Here is a 15,789-nt window from a genome sequence, read left to right on the forward strand (position 1 = left end):
TTGGAATAGGAATGACTTTATCTCCTTCATGGACTGGGAATGAAAGGAAGGCACCATTACAGAGACATGGCAGAACAAAAAAATGTTGCTATGGTACATTTTTTATGTGCTAGGAAGGAGCAATTAGGAAAATATTTTTATGTATGGTTTGTCTGAGATGTATGACTATTTTTTATATTAAGGGGTTTAAATTGCTTTAAATCATTGGATTTGTACTGTTTTGTTGTTCTGAGCCGCTCCGAGTCTTCGGAGAGGAGCGGCATACCAATCTAATAAATAATATTAATAATAATAATATTAATATTAATAATAAATAGCAATGTATGAACTGTATCTTCTGGTAGTGACAGCGTCTGGCAATCCTTTAAGACAGTCAGTTTAGCCCAGTGATTAAGACACCAGGCTAGATACCAGAAGATTGTGAGTTCAGGTTCCATCTTAGGCACAAGTTGCCTAAAGTGAACTTGGGCCAGCTATTGTCTCTCAACCTAGGAAGTCGGTAAAAGCAAACTGAAATTTTGCTAAGATAACTTCAGGACTTGTCCAGATAGTTGAAAGAAGTCGGCCTTGACTCGAAGGCATCCTCCTTCCCCAAAGTCCTATCAGGTGGGGGTCTTCAGAGGGTCTGATTGCTGGGGATCAGGCAATAAGGTCAAAAGGGGCAGTGCGGGCGAGGGAAGGCATAATATTTAGATTTTAAATCATAGTCTTCAACTGGAAATTTTTCACTGCAAAGCTTGAATATGGAGGAGCGTTCAGTCTAAACCCAAAACGGAAAGGCTAACACCCGCGTTTTTAATGCAGCCTAACACAATCCAGGCCGTTGGAAAAGCATCTCAGTGAAGGTTTTCGCATTTCCCGCCAGAAGCCGAGGCCCACAAAGCCGGCCTCCCGCGCTACGCAGGCGCGCTGGCAGCTCCTTCCCTTTCTCGGTCGCCTGTGCCTCTCCCTCTCTGCGGCCGTCCATCCCCTCCCCTCCCGCGGGCCTTCTCCAATGCCGGCCTGGTCCGGCGCCGGGAGGAGGTGCATGAGCGCCAGATGGGGCTCTCCGGGCGCCGGCCCTGATCAGGTGGGTTCGCCGGTGAGTTCCGGGTCGCGCGTCGGTCTTCCGCGGCGACGGCTTCTCCTTCTGCGGCTCGCATCTCGCAGTGGCTCCGTTCCTCGGTGCTGGGGTTGCTAGGGTCTTGTGGCCTCTCTCCGCCTCCCACCAGCCCCCGATATTCCTATGGCAGGCCCTCCCTCTGGGCCAACTCTCTCATTATTATTTTTTACAAGTGAAAGTAGTCTTGTGTGGAGGTTTAAGTGCTTCATCCTCTCAACACTTTTCGGCTTTGGCATCCTATATTGTCTTCTTCATTCCTTGCGACTCCAAATAGAAGCAAACAGGTGTGGAGGAGTGGAAGAGTGTGAGAGGTCCTACCTAGACCGCTTTACGTTTGTTTTTGCTTAACAATAATCCAAACCAAGATCTGCTGTTTTCAGTTTCTGAATACTGTATCCCTCTGTGTGTGTGTATATATACAGTATATGTGTGTGTGTATGTGTGTGTGTGTGTATGTGTATGTGTATATATATCCAATCCCTGAAGGGATTGGATACTGTAGCCTAGAGGATAATTCTCTGCCTTACAAGGCAAAGGTTGCAGGTTCAAGTCCCAGTGGGTATGGCTAGCTGATGAGGCCAAAATAAGGCCGAAATAGATCTATCCTAGTCTCCCTTAATTTTCAAATTCAGCTTAAACATGTGACATATATATATATGGGACATATATATATATATACACACACACACACATACACACACACACACACACAGACGCATCTATCTATGCATCTACCTACCTACCTACCTACCTACCTACCTACCTACCTACCTATCTATCTATCTATCTATCTATCTATCTATCTATCTATCTATCTATCTATCTATCTATCTATCATCTATCTAGCTGATGAGGCCAAAATAAGGCCAAAATACAGTAGATCTTTCCTAGTGTCCCTTAATTTATACACACACACATATTAAAGATACCATTCAGTACTCATAGCTTTATTTGAACCTGTGTTGGAAATCTGTGTTCATAGGTCTATAAGATGTTTTTTACTCTTTACAACACATTCCAATTTTACAGAATTTATTTGCAATTTATTATAACAACAACAGAGTTGGAAGGGACCTTGGAGGTCTTCTACCCCAGCTCCCTGCTTAAGCAGGAAACCCTACACTAGACAAATGGTTAGACAAACTTCCAGTGTTGGGGCATTCACAATTTCTGGAGGCAAGCTGTTCCACAGATTAATGGTTCTGTCAGGAAATGTCTCCTTTGCTTTTGGCTGATGCCAGCCAGAAATATTTTATTTCCTCTCGCAGAAATACTTTTGTTTTTATTCTTCCAACATCAAGTATGCTAAAGTCCTATTATTGACTTTTATGTGAGACAAACATCCACTTTATATTCCCATTGAGGTAAGTTTAAAATAATGGTGCTGAACCAATTGCATATTATTTCTTGATAATTTCATTTATATATTAAAATCTTTTTAAAAATCTTAACAGGCCTGAACTGACCAGAATTTTCACTGAGCTTTTTTCCACATTTTTCCAGTGCTATATAAGATTTGATTTCTCCCTTTCATTTAGTGGCTCAGAAAATCTGATAGTAATGAAATTATTCTCAAGATTTTTACCGCCTAAAATAAAAAGATTTATCCATCCTTTTTTTTAATACTACATTTTACTTCGGGTAATTTACCTCCCTATGTGGGATGCAAACAAATGCTCCTGCTGTTCCACCTCATTAAAAAAAGCCTTGAGTGCAAATGTCACAGTTAGTCTAATTCATTTTGTACTTGCATAATCCCATCGGTGAAATTAAGCAGTATTAAAATGTTGTAAAGTTCAAGGAATTACACATGACTTAAGGTAGGAGTGTATTTCTTCAGTGATGCGGCTTGTCATTATTTCATAATAAAATGTTTCGTCTTTACTTTGCATTTATGCATACCATCTAGTTGAGAGATAAATATTTTCATTTGTGAGGTTTGGTGAATTTGAATGGCATTATTGTTTATATTACCAACTTTTTGGAATTTATTAAAATTGATTCAAATTAGAGAGAGTGTGTGCATATTACATTTATAAAAACTGCTCTAAATTCTTCATTTTTAATGTTATTTTGCACATATTACCATTTTCTGCATTAACATATAATAAAAGGTGATAGATTTGATAACATGTTGATGACAGAAAAATATATTTTCTTTTTATGCTGTTGCCTTGATGCTTAGTTTATTAGAGAGAACACTTGTTTTAGCAGCTTTGCATTGTCTATAAAACCTGGGTGCCAAACCTGTGGGGTAATTGGTCTCAGGATAGCATGTACAATTAAACCAAGCACGTTCAATTGCTTTTGAAGCAATATTTTCATCTTATTTTTCTCAACAGTAACTCTCTTGTGGTGATCTATGTGTTAGATAACAAGAGAATATATAAACAAATGAGGCAATATTTAAGTATTCTATCTTTATTATTATCTGAAGCACATTATAAACAAAATGGCCAGAATTGCAGCTTATTTCTCTTTCTAGTTAATTTTCCCATGTTGCATCTAGCCTTTGTTATTTTAAAATGATTACTGTTCTGTTCTTTTATGGTTAATACAAAACACATTGATTATTCAGGCAATATTATACATAAGCATATATTTTTCAGTTACCAGGGTTAGGCATGTTAAAAATGATTAAAACTATACATTTCAGCATTAAAAATAGCAGAAAAATGTAATGAATGAATGAGTGTGATTGATTTTTAATGTAATTAGAGATTTTAGATAGCTTTTTAATTTAATTAGATTAATTTTATTGTAATTTACTGTTTTTATATGTTGTAAGCCGCCCCGATTATTCAGAGAGGGGCAACATAGAAATAAATCAAACAAACAAATGTGCAAAAGTAATGAATAACCATGCAACACTTAATTAATTAATTAATTAATTAATTAATTAGATTTGTATGCCGCCCCTCTCCGAGGACTCGGAGCGGCTTAGTGTGGAGGTGGGGAGAAGAGACTAAATAAAATTAAAAAGTCCTTATCTGATATCAGAATTCAGCAAATTAAGAGCTGGTCAAAAACTTGCATTTTTAAAAAGGGTCCCTTGCCCACTTTGAGCAGTCTTTGGCCAAATGTGCGTATGTAATAACACTGCAGAAATTATAGCTCCATGAATGCTTTATTCTTAAAAGTAGCACTTTCAATTGACGGCAGAAGCAAATCAAATCAGTAAAGGTAGCACAATAACAGCATCATATGCTTGGGCATTTTCAATTAATACCAAATGTGTTCACTGTTTCTGATTCAAAAGAAGGAAGGTGCTTCAAAATACACAGAGGCATCCATGCAACTTCAGTCTGCCTCCTTTTAAAGCAAGTTCATTTTTTCTGATAGTACCCTGCTGTGGATGATCCTGTGAACAGATGCAGTTGCTTTAAGGAACTGCAGAAAGGTAGTGTGTTTGTCTGTTCTGAAGCACTTAGTTATATTTGTGTCTGAAATGCCCAGCTCCAGTTAGTATTGCAGGTAACAACCATTTGTTCAACATCTGGTTGAATTGCAGTGGTGCTCAATGAGTTCTTATAAATGGGTCCTTGAAGTAATGGCTGTTCCAGCATTCCTGTGATCATGTGATTGTTATCTGAGCATTTTCTAACCGGCTTGAATTTATGACAATTGCATTGTTCCATAGTTGGGTGGTCACTGTTTATGAACTTTCCTGCCAGCTTCTGAGAACTCTTCTAAGTTTCCAATACTTGGCAGTGGCCACCCCAACCCCCACCACACTCGTGACACTCAACAATGGACTCTTGTGCACCATTCACTACTTGGGAACAGCCACTTACCTGCCATTTATCAATCATCTGATACTTGCAACTTCTGGCTAGCTTCTCCGCTGATTTTTGTTATTGGAAACCAGAAAGAGTTGGGAGGATATTCTCACTTAACAACCCAATGAATCTTGCTTAGCAACAGCAACAGGAGCTGCTGATATTGTTGTCACTAAGCAATATGGTCAGGTGATGTCTCCCTTTGCAACAATATTGCCTTGCAATGGAACTTCCAGCCCATTACCATAGCTAAGCAAAGAGTACCTGTATTGTTACTGTGTTTTGTACTAACAGAAGTATCTGGAGCAGCACCTCATATGACTAATTTTTGAAATGACTTATTTGCATGATATTGCTGTTTCAAATCAATAAAATGGGATGTTTTATAATGATGGGCATGCTTTGTGCGGATGTGAAATGAATTCATGGATATTTTCCCCCTCTCCCATAAAAAGGTACCTGTGGTCGAGTACCTATTGATATTTACTTATGGTATTTCCAGAACACTAGAATCATAGGACCCTAAAGACTTAATTTATCAGGTATGGAATAATGACCCCCAGCAAAACATGGTTAGTCATACATTAAAAAAATACAATGTTTGGATAGCAGAATAGTAATTAAAGCCCTTTTTTTAGTGTACATCAAGTAATAATGTATTCATTGTTAGTAATAATTGTTTGATTTTCCCTTGTGTGAATGACATTCCTCGTCTACTGGTCCTTGAATCCCTGAGATACAAGCTGTCTTCTGCTGCAGATCATGCAATGATGATCTGAGATATCGATACGCATTCAATCTACTTGAGAATGAATAGAAACCTGAAATGAAAATGAATGAATAGAAAATGAAATTTTAAGTAAAGATAAGATTGTGCTGTATGTCTTCCTTTCCTGATTCATACTTACATAGAGTGTCTGTGAATAGAACAGGCATATTGTATTCATATTGTTCTTATGCAAAAATATCTATTGAAGAGGTAAAAAAGATAATCCCTCAATTCAAGCTCAGTTCCTGAAAAATATAGAGACACATAATGCTGTTTCCTTGGCAACAATATTGAAATAGTTTGACATTGCTATACTACTATTACTACTACCTTTTAACTTGTTAATTATTGTGCTCTGGTATTTCCATACGATCCCACTGAGCATTACCTAAATTTGCCTAATCTGAAATGTGAAATGAAATACTGGCTAGATGGGACTAAGATCAGCAAGGCTATTCTCATTTTCTTGGTCAGCTACTGATGTCACCAAATCTAGCTCTGGAGTGAAGGTCAATGTGTAAAAATGCAAGTATTAGTAACAAAGAAAATGACACTAAAATAAAAGCAAGAGTAGGAAACCTTTTAGTGGCCAAAGGCAACATTTAACACTTTTTTACAGGTCAAAAATAACAGTGAGTAAGATAATAAAGAATGGATGGAGATGTGTTCATATATGTGATCAGAACCAAGATTTTATGCTTCTTTTGTCTACTTTTTTAAAAATATCATTTTAGGAAAAGTAGAAGGTTGTTTTGCACTTTTAAATGAGCTCACTCTAATGAGCCAAAACTCTACCTTTATTAGAAATTCAGGTTCTTTGCCTAGTAGTCAGAGACAAATAGTTGGCTGATACGATATTTTTTTATACTTGATTAGATTGCAGAATTAGGCCCCATATATACAATAGCTGCTAGAAATGTAATGTTTGCATAATTACAGTAGATACTTCTCTCTAAAATTCTGTGAATTTAAATTACTATACTCTAGTGGAATTAGATCATAATGAATACAGTGACTCATACATTGTCAATAATGCAAAAGGAACAATAATTAGAACAAGCAAATTCGTTGCTAAAATATAATTTCATTTTAGCTTATAGGCTGTTCTACATGGCATTTATTGGGGTTTGGGTTTTTTGGAATTCTTATACAGTGTCAAAAATCATTTAGGTTTTGGCAGCTATATTTATTGTATCCTTTTATTCTCTTAAATGGTATATTTACTTTAAGTAGATTGAATTATTTAGGCTGTATTTTGTCAGACTAATTACAAGAGAAGAGTATTTTTGTGTTACTACTTTCATGCTTCCTTAGCATTGGCCATGCAGTCTATGGCAGATAGGAGTTGTTAAAGATATGGACGACATTTGTTTTTCCTTTCTAAATAATAAACATTTCAGAAAGAAGGTTAATATAGCAGAAGTAAATTGAATTAACCTTACATATTGTATAAAAGGTAGAAATCAAACTAAAATTTATGTACTTAATTCTATGGAAATTAATAATCATGACATATATCACATGTTATTAATAATCATAACATATTTCAATAGTAATTGAATCCAAGCAATTTGCCTGCAGTCTTTCGTATTGATTGATTGATTGGATTTCTAGGCCGCCTTTCTCCGTAGACTCAGGGCGGCTTGCAAAACAGAATAAATACAATAAGAAACATGTAGCGACCCAACGTTAAAACTAATCTATGTCTAATCTAAAAACCCATTTTTTTTAAAAAAAAACAGTCTTCCACATTCATTCCATTAAATCATACATGTGGCTGGAGCAAGATGCCAATGCTCAACAGCCCCAAGCCTGATGGCAGAGGTGAGTTTTTAAAACCTTACGAAAGGCCAGGAAGGTGGGGGTGGTACAAATCTCTGGAGGGAGTTGATTCCAAAGGGCCATAGCTGCCACAGAGAAGACTCCACCCCAGGTCCCGACAAACAGCATTGCTTGGCTGATGGGACCTGGAGAAGGCCAACTCTGTGGGACCTGATCGGTCGCTGGGATTCATGAGGCAGGTGACGGTCCCATAAGTAACCTGGTCCTAAGCCATGTAGGGCTTTGTAGGTCACCAACACTTTAAATTGCGCTCAGAGACCAATCGGTAGTCAGTGCAGCCTTGCGGAGTGGAGTTGAAATATGGTATACCTCGAAAGGCCCGTAACAGCTCGCGCAACTGCATTTTGCACTAACTGCAGTGTCTGAACATTCTTTAAAGTTAGCCCCATGTAGAGGACTTTGCAGTAATTGAACCTCAAGGTGATGAAGGCATGAGTAGCTGTCCAAATAGGGCTGCAACTGGTACACCATTATGCACTTATATTCAGTCTATTGAACTGAACAGAAACAGTGGATTGTACTGTAAATCTGGATCTAGATATGCATTCATAAAGGCATACAAAATATAAGCTTAAAATGAATATTTTAATATATTAGAAATGAATTTATCTGTACTTGAATAATATTTACATTAGATAAATATATATTGGATTGTAACTCTTAATGGCTATGATACTCGTACTTTATAATTTTGCTTTTCTGTTGCTTTTTTTTTTTCAATTTTGAAGCAGTTTAAATGAATACATTTATATGCATTATATTTGTTATATCCTGAAGAAGTTGGGAAGTTTTCACTCCAGTCCGACCGTGAAGTAAAATAGTAAAATTCTGATGGGTTCCCTGCCGGATTGGCTCCCTATTTAAACCCCCTGCCTTTTGTATACTGCTGCTGGAAGTTACTCTCTGTAACCTAATAAAGAGCTGAAGTCACTACACCAGTCTCCTGTCTTTTCAGTATCGGAACTCAACAATACTTATCTTTGTTCAGTTTTCTTTCATTTTCTGTTTTGTAAAGCAATGAAAATAAAACTATTTTTTCATAAATGTATGCATATTATATATGAATTTATTATAAATATCCCATTAAAGTTGACAATTGAAAATTAACTGGATTTCAAAATAGTAAAAATATTGCATTATGATTTTTCTTTAAAAGTGATATTAATATAAGAACCTTGAGTTACTCTTTATTCGTTAGCTCTGTTTTTGTTTTATCTCATAACTTGACATTTTCTAGGTTTAATTTATAATGACCCAAATAAATGCAAAATAATAAGAAATACAGTAAAAATGAGAAGAAACAGAATAGCAGAAAGATAAATATTAGTATTGTATTGTATTTTGTATTTACTATGCAGCGCAGCACAAGAAACTAAGCTGTTAATGACTCTTCCAAGATTACCTTTTATAAATCCAATTAAGCACAGCAAAAACTGCAGTGCTCCTTTAGCTCCTTTAGTAACCTTATGGTGCAAGCAGATTCTCTACCATGGTTTAGTTATTGTGGTTAAGCAGAACTGAGAGTAATGGAAGAGTCCACCATTACCAGTTCTTTTCCCTGGATTACAGGTAAGTGAGTCCATGTGAAATCATAATGCAATGTTTGTTAAAATTCATTTAAAGTAAGATCAGGATTAAGGTGTAAAATTCTGTATAAAATTAGGATTTATGAAAGTGCAGGAATAAAAGAACTGCAGCCAATTTGTTGAAAAATTGGCAAGTCATAGAAGAAAAATGTATGTGTAGTTATCGAATCCATATACAAATTGGTGATTCTAATAAAAGTGAAAAAATATTTTTAAAGTAATTGTTATGCACAATTATGGTTTTAGCTGAAAACTTGCTCATCTTACTGTAAAACCTCTGAACATTATTATGCTGGGTTCTGTATGATAGCATTCTGGCAATTTGATTATTTATTGCTAATTAATATTTTTGTTTTTAAATAAGGTTTTCCCAAATGCTGAATAATATGACTTTATACTTTTTAATATATGTAAGCCATTATGACAGTGTTAACATTAAGTTTACTGAGTAAGTAAAATCTGTTTAAAACAGAGAATGCATTTTAATAAGAAAAGGCATTTTTTGCATTTTGGAATACTTTTCACTTATGTTATTTTAAAATGTTGTTCTGAGTTCTTCTGGCATCTTAGAAGAAAGATTGTGCCAAGTCTGGAATTTTTTGAAAAATGTGTCATTTATATAAGCCAATATTCATAGTGTAAATCTATGGATTTTAATGCATACATTACAGTACTGGATGCTGTAGTCTTCTCTTCTGCTCTGTATCAGAATTTCTGTCTGGAATACCGCTGTCTCAAGTAATGACTATTACCAAGGGAAAGATAGCACTTCAAGTTCAAATGCCACTTAAACCGTTATTCAATGACCTTTGGTGCAGCACTGAGTAGTGACAGTTCTAAATTCACTTTAATAATTAATTGGAATACTTCACATGGTGCAGCTTCCCACTTGTTATACATGAGATGCTACTATTGTAGATGTATCATCACCTATTTTTTTCTGTTGATTACAACTTAAGGATTTATGAGATGAATGTCCTTGGATGTACTGTATTTTGTTAGACTATGATGCTTTTCGAATGATTGTGTCAGATGCCTAAATGCAAAATACGAGAAGGCTCATCCACAGAGTATTTTCTCAGAGCAACATAAAGTCTTATATCCAAAAAGAATTTTTTTAAATTAATTTAAAATATTTTATTAGATTTAGATCCTTTTCAACTCTAAAGCAACTGAGCAGCTTACAATATAAAATAACAATATAAAAATACACAATAATACACAAATAAAAAATATACAAATAATGTAAAATCTTGCATTCTTTTTCATTGTCTTTTTTCAACAATTGTATGGCTATGAACTGCAGTAGTTCCTTTGATTTTCTTTGGTTGGAGGGTTGAAGTTGCCTATGTTTTCATTCCTTGATAGACTCAGATAAGATTGTGGAATAATTTTGCTGTATTATTGATTCAGTTAATAACATATACTGAGCAATATATTACTCTTTATGTAACATATGAGTACTTTTACACTTTAAAAGCTTTATTCCATTTAAATCTGTATTAAATATCTAGCACTTTCTTGATTTATTAACTTCCTTTCCTCAATCCATCACAAAATCAAGTTAGGAACAAAGTTGTGAGCATTCCAAAAAGAGATGGCAAATTAGTGATGGCAAATCTTTATGAAGCTTCCGTGAAGCGTCCGGAGGTAGAAATGGCCTTTCCCAAGGCCGAAAATCAGCTGGCTGGAGCTAACACAAGGCAAAGTCTTGCATGCCCTCCGAAATGGTTCTTGCCTGCCATAGGTTTGCCATCACGGAGATATATCATTCCTGTTACAAAATTAACATAGGGGGCAGCTAATTCTATTCATTATCAAATTTTAACTTGATTTCAGTAGGACAAGCATTTATTTAAAAGTTCAATTGAAAGTTTTTGAGTTTTACCATAGATGAAAAAAAATGTCTTGAGAGTTAAACTAGCAAAACCAAAGCATTTCTGTGTGGCTTATCTTCCGTCCCTATCTGATTGTTGTTAATTATCCCCCATTACCCTTGACCAACATTCATGACAACCCCGTTGATTATTTACTGTCTTTAATCTGGATCCTTGGTTATTACTTATATTCCATATGTAACTGAAACATGCTCCTTTTCGCTTTGTTCTTTTAAAATTCAAGCCTTGAGATTAGGTGCCATACAGAATTTAAAGAGAGAAAAAACCTGTCACAGCACTACCTCTGTAATTCCTTTGTAGTTTCTAAATTATCCAGTCTTCATTTTGTGGGTGCATGCAGAGAGAGAGAGAAAGAGATTCAAAACCAGTGTACTGTTTAAAAATATATTGTTAAAAAAGTAAGTAAAGTATATTTTTTTCCTTCACTCCTTATGTCCTGTTTTGAATTTTAAGATTACGGTATATGTAAATACTTTTTTAAAAAATCTGAGCGACATATCAAGCTTCAGTATTAAAATCATAAGGTTTTATATAAGCTTGAAATCACAATAAAAAATAATGTAATTCTCTTTTATAAGTATCATATAAACTTTTAATAACCACCTGTTAATTTCAAAAATATTTTTCTTTCTTCCTTGTATTATTTTGGAACTTTCTTGACTATATCTTTGTTTTTGCAATCTGCTCCATGAGAGATTCAATATCAGGTATCAATGGGTATCTGCCAAGAGCCACATATAATAGTGAAGTAGTTCTGTAGCTTGTTCTTTATTGTTACTATTTGGTCACCTGCCCTTATTGACCTTGTAAACAATGATGGGAGTGAAAAATACACCCACCTTCATTTCCATAGGTAGTTATATCCTGAAATATTCTAAGTCTAGGAAAGGAATGAAGAGAATTGTACATTTACTGAACAAGGTGTATTAAATCTGTTAATGATTGTCTGGCCAATAAAGCCAAACTTACTGTTTAGAAAAAATCAAAATAACAAATGAAAGAGTAATGCAAGGAATATAGTACTGGATACTGAAAATAAAATAGTATGCCGCCCTGAGTCCAGCGAGAGGACAAATCCAATAAAATAAAATAAAAATAAATAAAATAAATAAATGTATTAAAGTGATGCCCATAATCTTAACACCATAGAATTTTTTGAAGAAAAAAGAAACAGTTATTGCAAACAAATTCTACCATTGAATACATTCCATTACTCGTCTTAGTAAAGATAGAAGCATTAGAATAAAATATCTGCTGAATGGTACAGTAGAGGAATAGCAAACTATAATTTACTAATGCAAATCTTTTTATACACTAGTTACTATGAGTCTAAATACTGTATAATACTTTACTGGAGATGAGGCTGTCCATAGAATATGCAGCAGGATAAAATTATATAAATCTTCATGAAGTAACAATATCCCTGTGCTTTTTTCATAGTACTATGTTTATTATTTATTGTACTATGTTTATTATTTATTATTATTATTCGTATATGATGAAATCTTGATTTAATGGACTACTGGGGATATTGATTACTTCCAACTACCCATTAAAGTACATAATTGCAGAGAATTATATCATATTTATGGGAACATCATTTATTATCACGTATATCTTAAAATTATCTTAAATTTAACTGCATGGACTACTTTAATTGTGTGAGAAGTATCCATTACTTTGGTGAGATTTTTATCTGCTCCAGAGTATCAAAATCTATTCAATGTTAACCTATCAAATCAAGATTTTACTGTGCTGCCTTCTCATGAATATATAGTCAAAGCAATATACTGTACAACAGAAATTAAATACACGTAAAACAATAACTATTAAAAACCTATTAAAGCTGTGAAACACCATTGAAACACTTAGTTAGAATACTTTGGAATGCTTTATTGGCCAAATGGGGTTGGACACAAGAAATTTCTCCCATGTATAAACAAGGTAATACAAACCTTGTTTACAAACATACAAACATACATATAAACAGTATGTACACACAAATAACAATAGGAGAAGGTAGTAGTAAAGATGAGAAGTATAATGGTAATACAGCCATACTACATGGATAAATATCCTTAGATGTGAGACAATACTGTGGAAATTCGTTGTTCTGTACAGTGATGGCATGAGGGAAAAAACTCTTTGCAACTAGTAGCTCTGGCATGCTATGTCCTACCTATAGCAGCATCCTGAGGAGAGGAATTGAAACAGTCTATGTCCAAGATGTGACAGATGTGTAGATATTTTCTCAGCCTTTTTTGGCTCATGCAGTATACAGCTCCTCAGTGGAAGTTGTGCGGAAACAGTAGACAATATTCTGGTACAATATAAAAGTATATGTATTGTAATTCCTTTCTAAAATGTTGACAGTAGTACATATTGTTGTGTTTGGGCTTGGGCCAGCCGTTGCTCCCACAGATGGGAGAGATGTGGCACAAATTGAGTGCGAAAGCCTGGCTGACAGCCAGGAAGACGTGGCAGACAGCCATGAGGATGAGGCCCCTGGTTCAGAGGAGTTGGCAGACAGCACGCAGGACCCAGCAGACAGCCCAGGGGATTTGGCATGCAGTCCCTCAGACAGTCTCTCTTCCTTGGATTCCTCTGCAGACCAATTCATAGACATGCGTAGCCGAAGAGTCATGCAAAGGAGGGCTCACTTGAAGGATTATTACAGGTGATCAGAGTAGCACCTGGGCTGGGTGTGGTTCTTATACTGAGGGCTGGGTGTGGTTCCCTTAATGAGAGCTAAAGGTATAAAAGGGAACAGAGGCACAAGGCAAACTGTGGCTGTTTATCTGTGTTACTTTGTGGTTCCTGCTCTGAAGTTTCTGTTCCGTGCCTTTGGATTTCAACCCAGCCTTTTCAGGCACATGGGAGGTGAAACCTCTGGGACTTGCTGTTCACTCTAAAGGTTCAAAGGACTCCTGAAACGTTTCTGCTCCATGCAGGTTGTCTTTGTTTGCTTTTTCCTGTGTTTTGTATTTGGCTGAATTATGCCTTGCACTATCATTATTTCCTGACACTAAGGACTGTTTTGGTTAACCCTTTTTTGTTTGTTTAATACAAGTTTGCTGATTAGAAGAGCACGTGTGTGTTTGATTTCTTTTCCTTGGACTGTTATGAATTGCCTGAGCCCAGTCAGGCAGAACACATATGACTCAGGAAGTATCATAGTTAGAACTGTGAAGTTGGGCCTAATCTTACTGCTGCTAGAACAGTGATCGCAAATCTTTTTTGGTTCATGTGCCAAAAGGGTATGTGTGCACGTGCTAGCACGTGTTCACATGATCACACCCATTTCCTCTTCCCACGCATGTGCATCCCCCACACTGCACATGCGCACAACCCCCTCTGTCCCTACACATGCGTAGAGGCCTCACTGAAGCCTGGGACGGTGAAAAAACCGCCCAACAGGTAAACTGGAAGTTCAGGAAAGGACTTCTGGTTTGCCCATTGTGCTGTTTTTGCACTCCGGAGCCTTCAGGGAAGCTTCCTGAAGCCCCGGAGTATGAAAAACAGCACAACGGGCAAACTGGAAGTCCTTTTCTGAACTTCTGGTTTGCCTGTTGGGCATTTTTTTTGTACTCTGGGGATTTAAGGGAAGTTTCACTGAAGCCTACCAAGAGCAATACAGCCTTCCCTGAGGCTGAAAATCAGCTGGTTAGGGCGCACATGCACACTGGAGCTGACATAGGACAATACTATGGCTCTATGTGCCATCACGATGCTAGAATGTTGAGCAATAAAGTTTGATCTTTCAGCTGAAAACTGTTGAGCTCAAAACTGGCTTTTAGGTGGTCATGATTCCTTCTAGAGTAGAAGTTGTCTCTTCTATGACTTGTGGACTTCAACTCCCAGAATTCCTGAGCCAATCATGCTAGCTCAGGAATTCTGGGAATTGAAGTCCACATGTCATAGAAGAGCCAACTTTGCCTACCCCTGTTCTAGAGTATGTCAAATCCTCCTCTAAAAGACAAGTCGTCTACTGACTTACAGAACTTAAACAGCAACAGCCTTTCCGAATTCATTTTTGTCATATTCACTTTTATCCACAGTGTTGACTCCAAACAGTGTTAAAGATTCTGTTCCTTGAAATTAGGTGAAGATACCATTATTACGGAACTTAATCTGCATAGTAGAAGCATTTCTATCCCAAATAGATTATTTTAATGAGCATTTCCATTTAAGTAACAGAGAATAAAATCATGAGCTAGCAGCCTGGAGCTGAACACCTGTTGCCCAGAATCATCTTCTGGACAAGATCTGACAGAAAGAAGAGAACCAGAGGCACTCCTGACTACAAAGCCCTATTTTGTAAGGGGTTTTAGAAAGAAGTGATAATTTACAACATGGAATTTCTCTTCACCTTTAAAGGGATGAAAAGAAATAAGACAGCCTTCTCACCCTATAGATATCTGATATTGACCATGTTGTATTTGCCATATTGGTACTGACCCTAGTATAGATTGTATTTATTGTATTTATTAAATTTGTATGCCGCCCCTCTCCGAGCTGGTATTGACCTAAAACTCTAATACAGTAGTCTCAGTAGTAGGTTTCTACTGATTCACCCCAGTTTGGGTGAACTGATGGTGGCGGGAGGCTCCGCCCACCCTCCGACATCATCACAGAAGTTCTGTACATGCGCAGAAGGTTCTATGCATGCACAGAAGTATCAGTCACACACACACACATTTCAAAACAGTAGCAAAGGTAAGTGAAACCCAACACTGAGTCGTTTCAGATAGTAAAGAAAAGCTCAGTTGACTTTGGTCCTGCCAATTAGTATCTTTCAGACATGATTATCTTA

General features: G+C 36.3%; 1 protein-coding gene across 4 annotated transcripts in view; it reads left to right on the plus strand.

The window, feature by feature from the left end:
- The first annotated feature begins 906 nt into the window (after positions 1 to 906).
- PTPDC1 (protein tyrosine phosphatase domain containing 1) overlaps positions 907 to 15,789 on the plus strand; it is a 49,773-nt gene continuing 34,890 nt past the window's right edge. For 2 of the 4 annotated variants that reach the window (XM_070735765.1, XM_070735766.1), the window contains exon 1: positions 907 to 1,069. The gene's annotated coding sequence lies outside the window, so the exon portion shown is untranslated. Of the gene's footprint in view, positions 1,082 to 15,789 lie in introns of all 4 variants that reach the window. The other 2 variants (XM_070735768.1, XM_070735767.1) reach the window with 2 other exon arrangements.

This window comes from Erythrolamprus reginae, chromosome 2 (assembly GCF_031021105.1).
Source record: "Erythrolamprus reginae isolate rEryReg1 chromosome 2, rEryReg1.hap1, whole genome shotgun sequence".
NCBI lineage: Eukaryota > Metazoa > Chordata > Lepidosauria > Squamata > Dipsadidae > Erythrolamprus > Erythrolamprus reginae.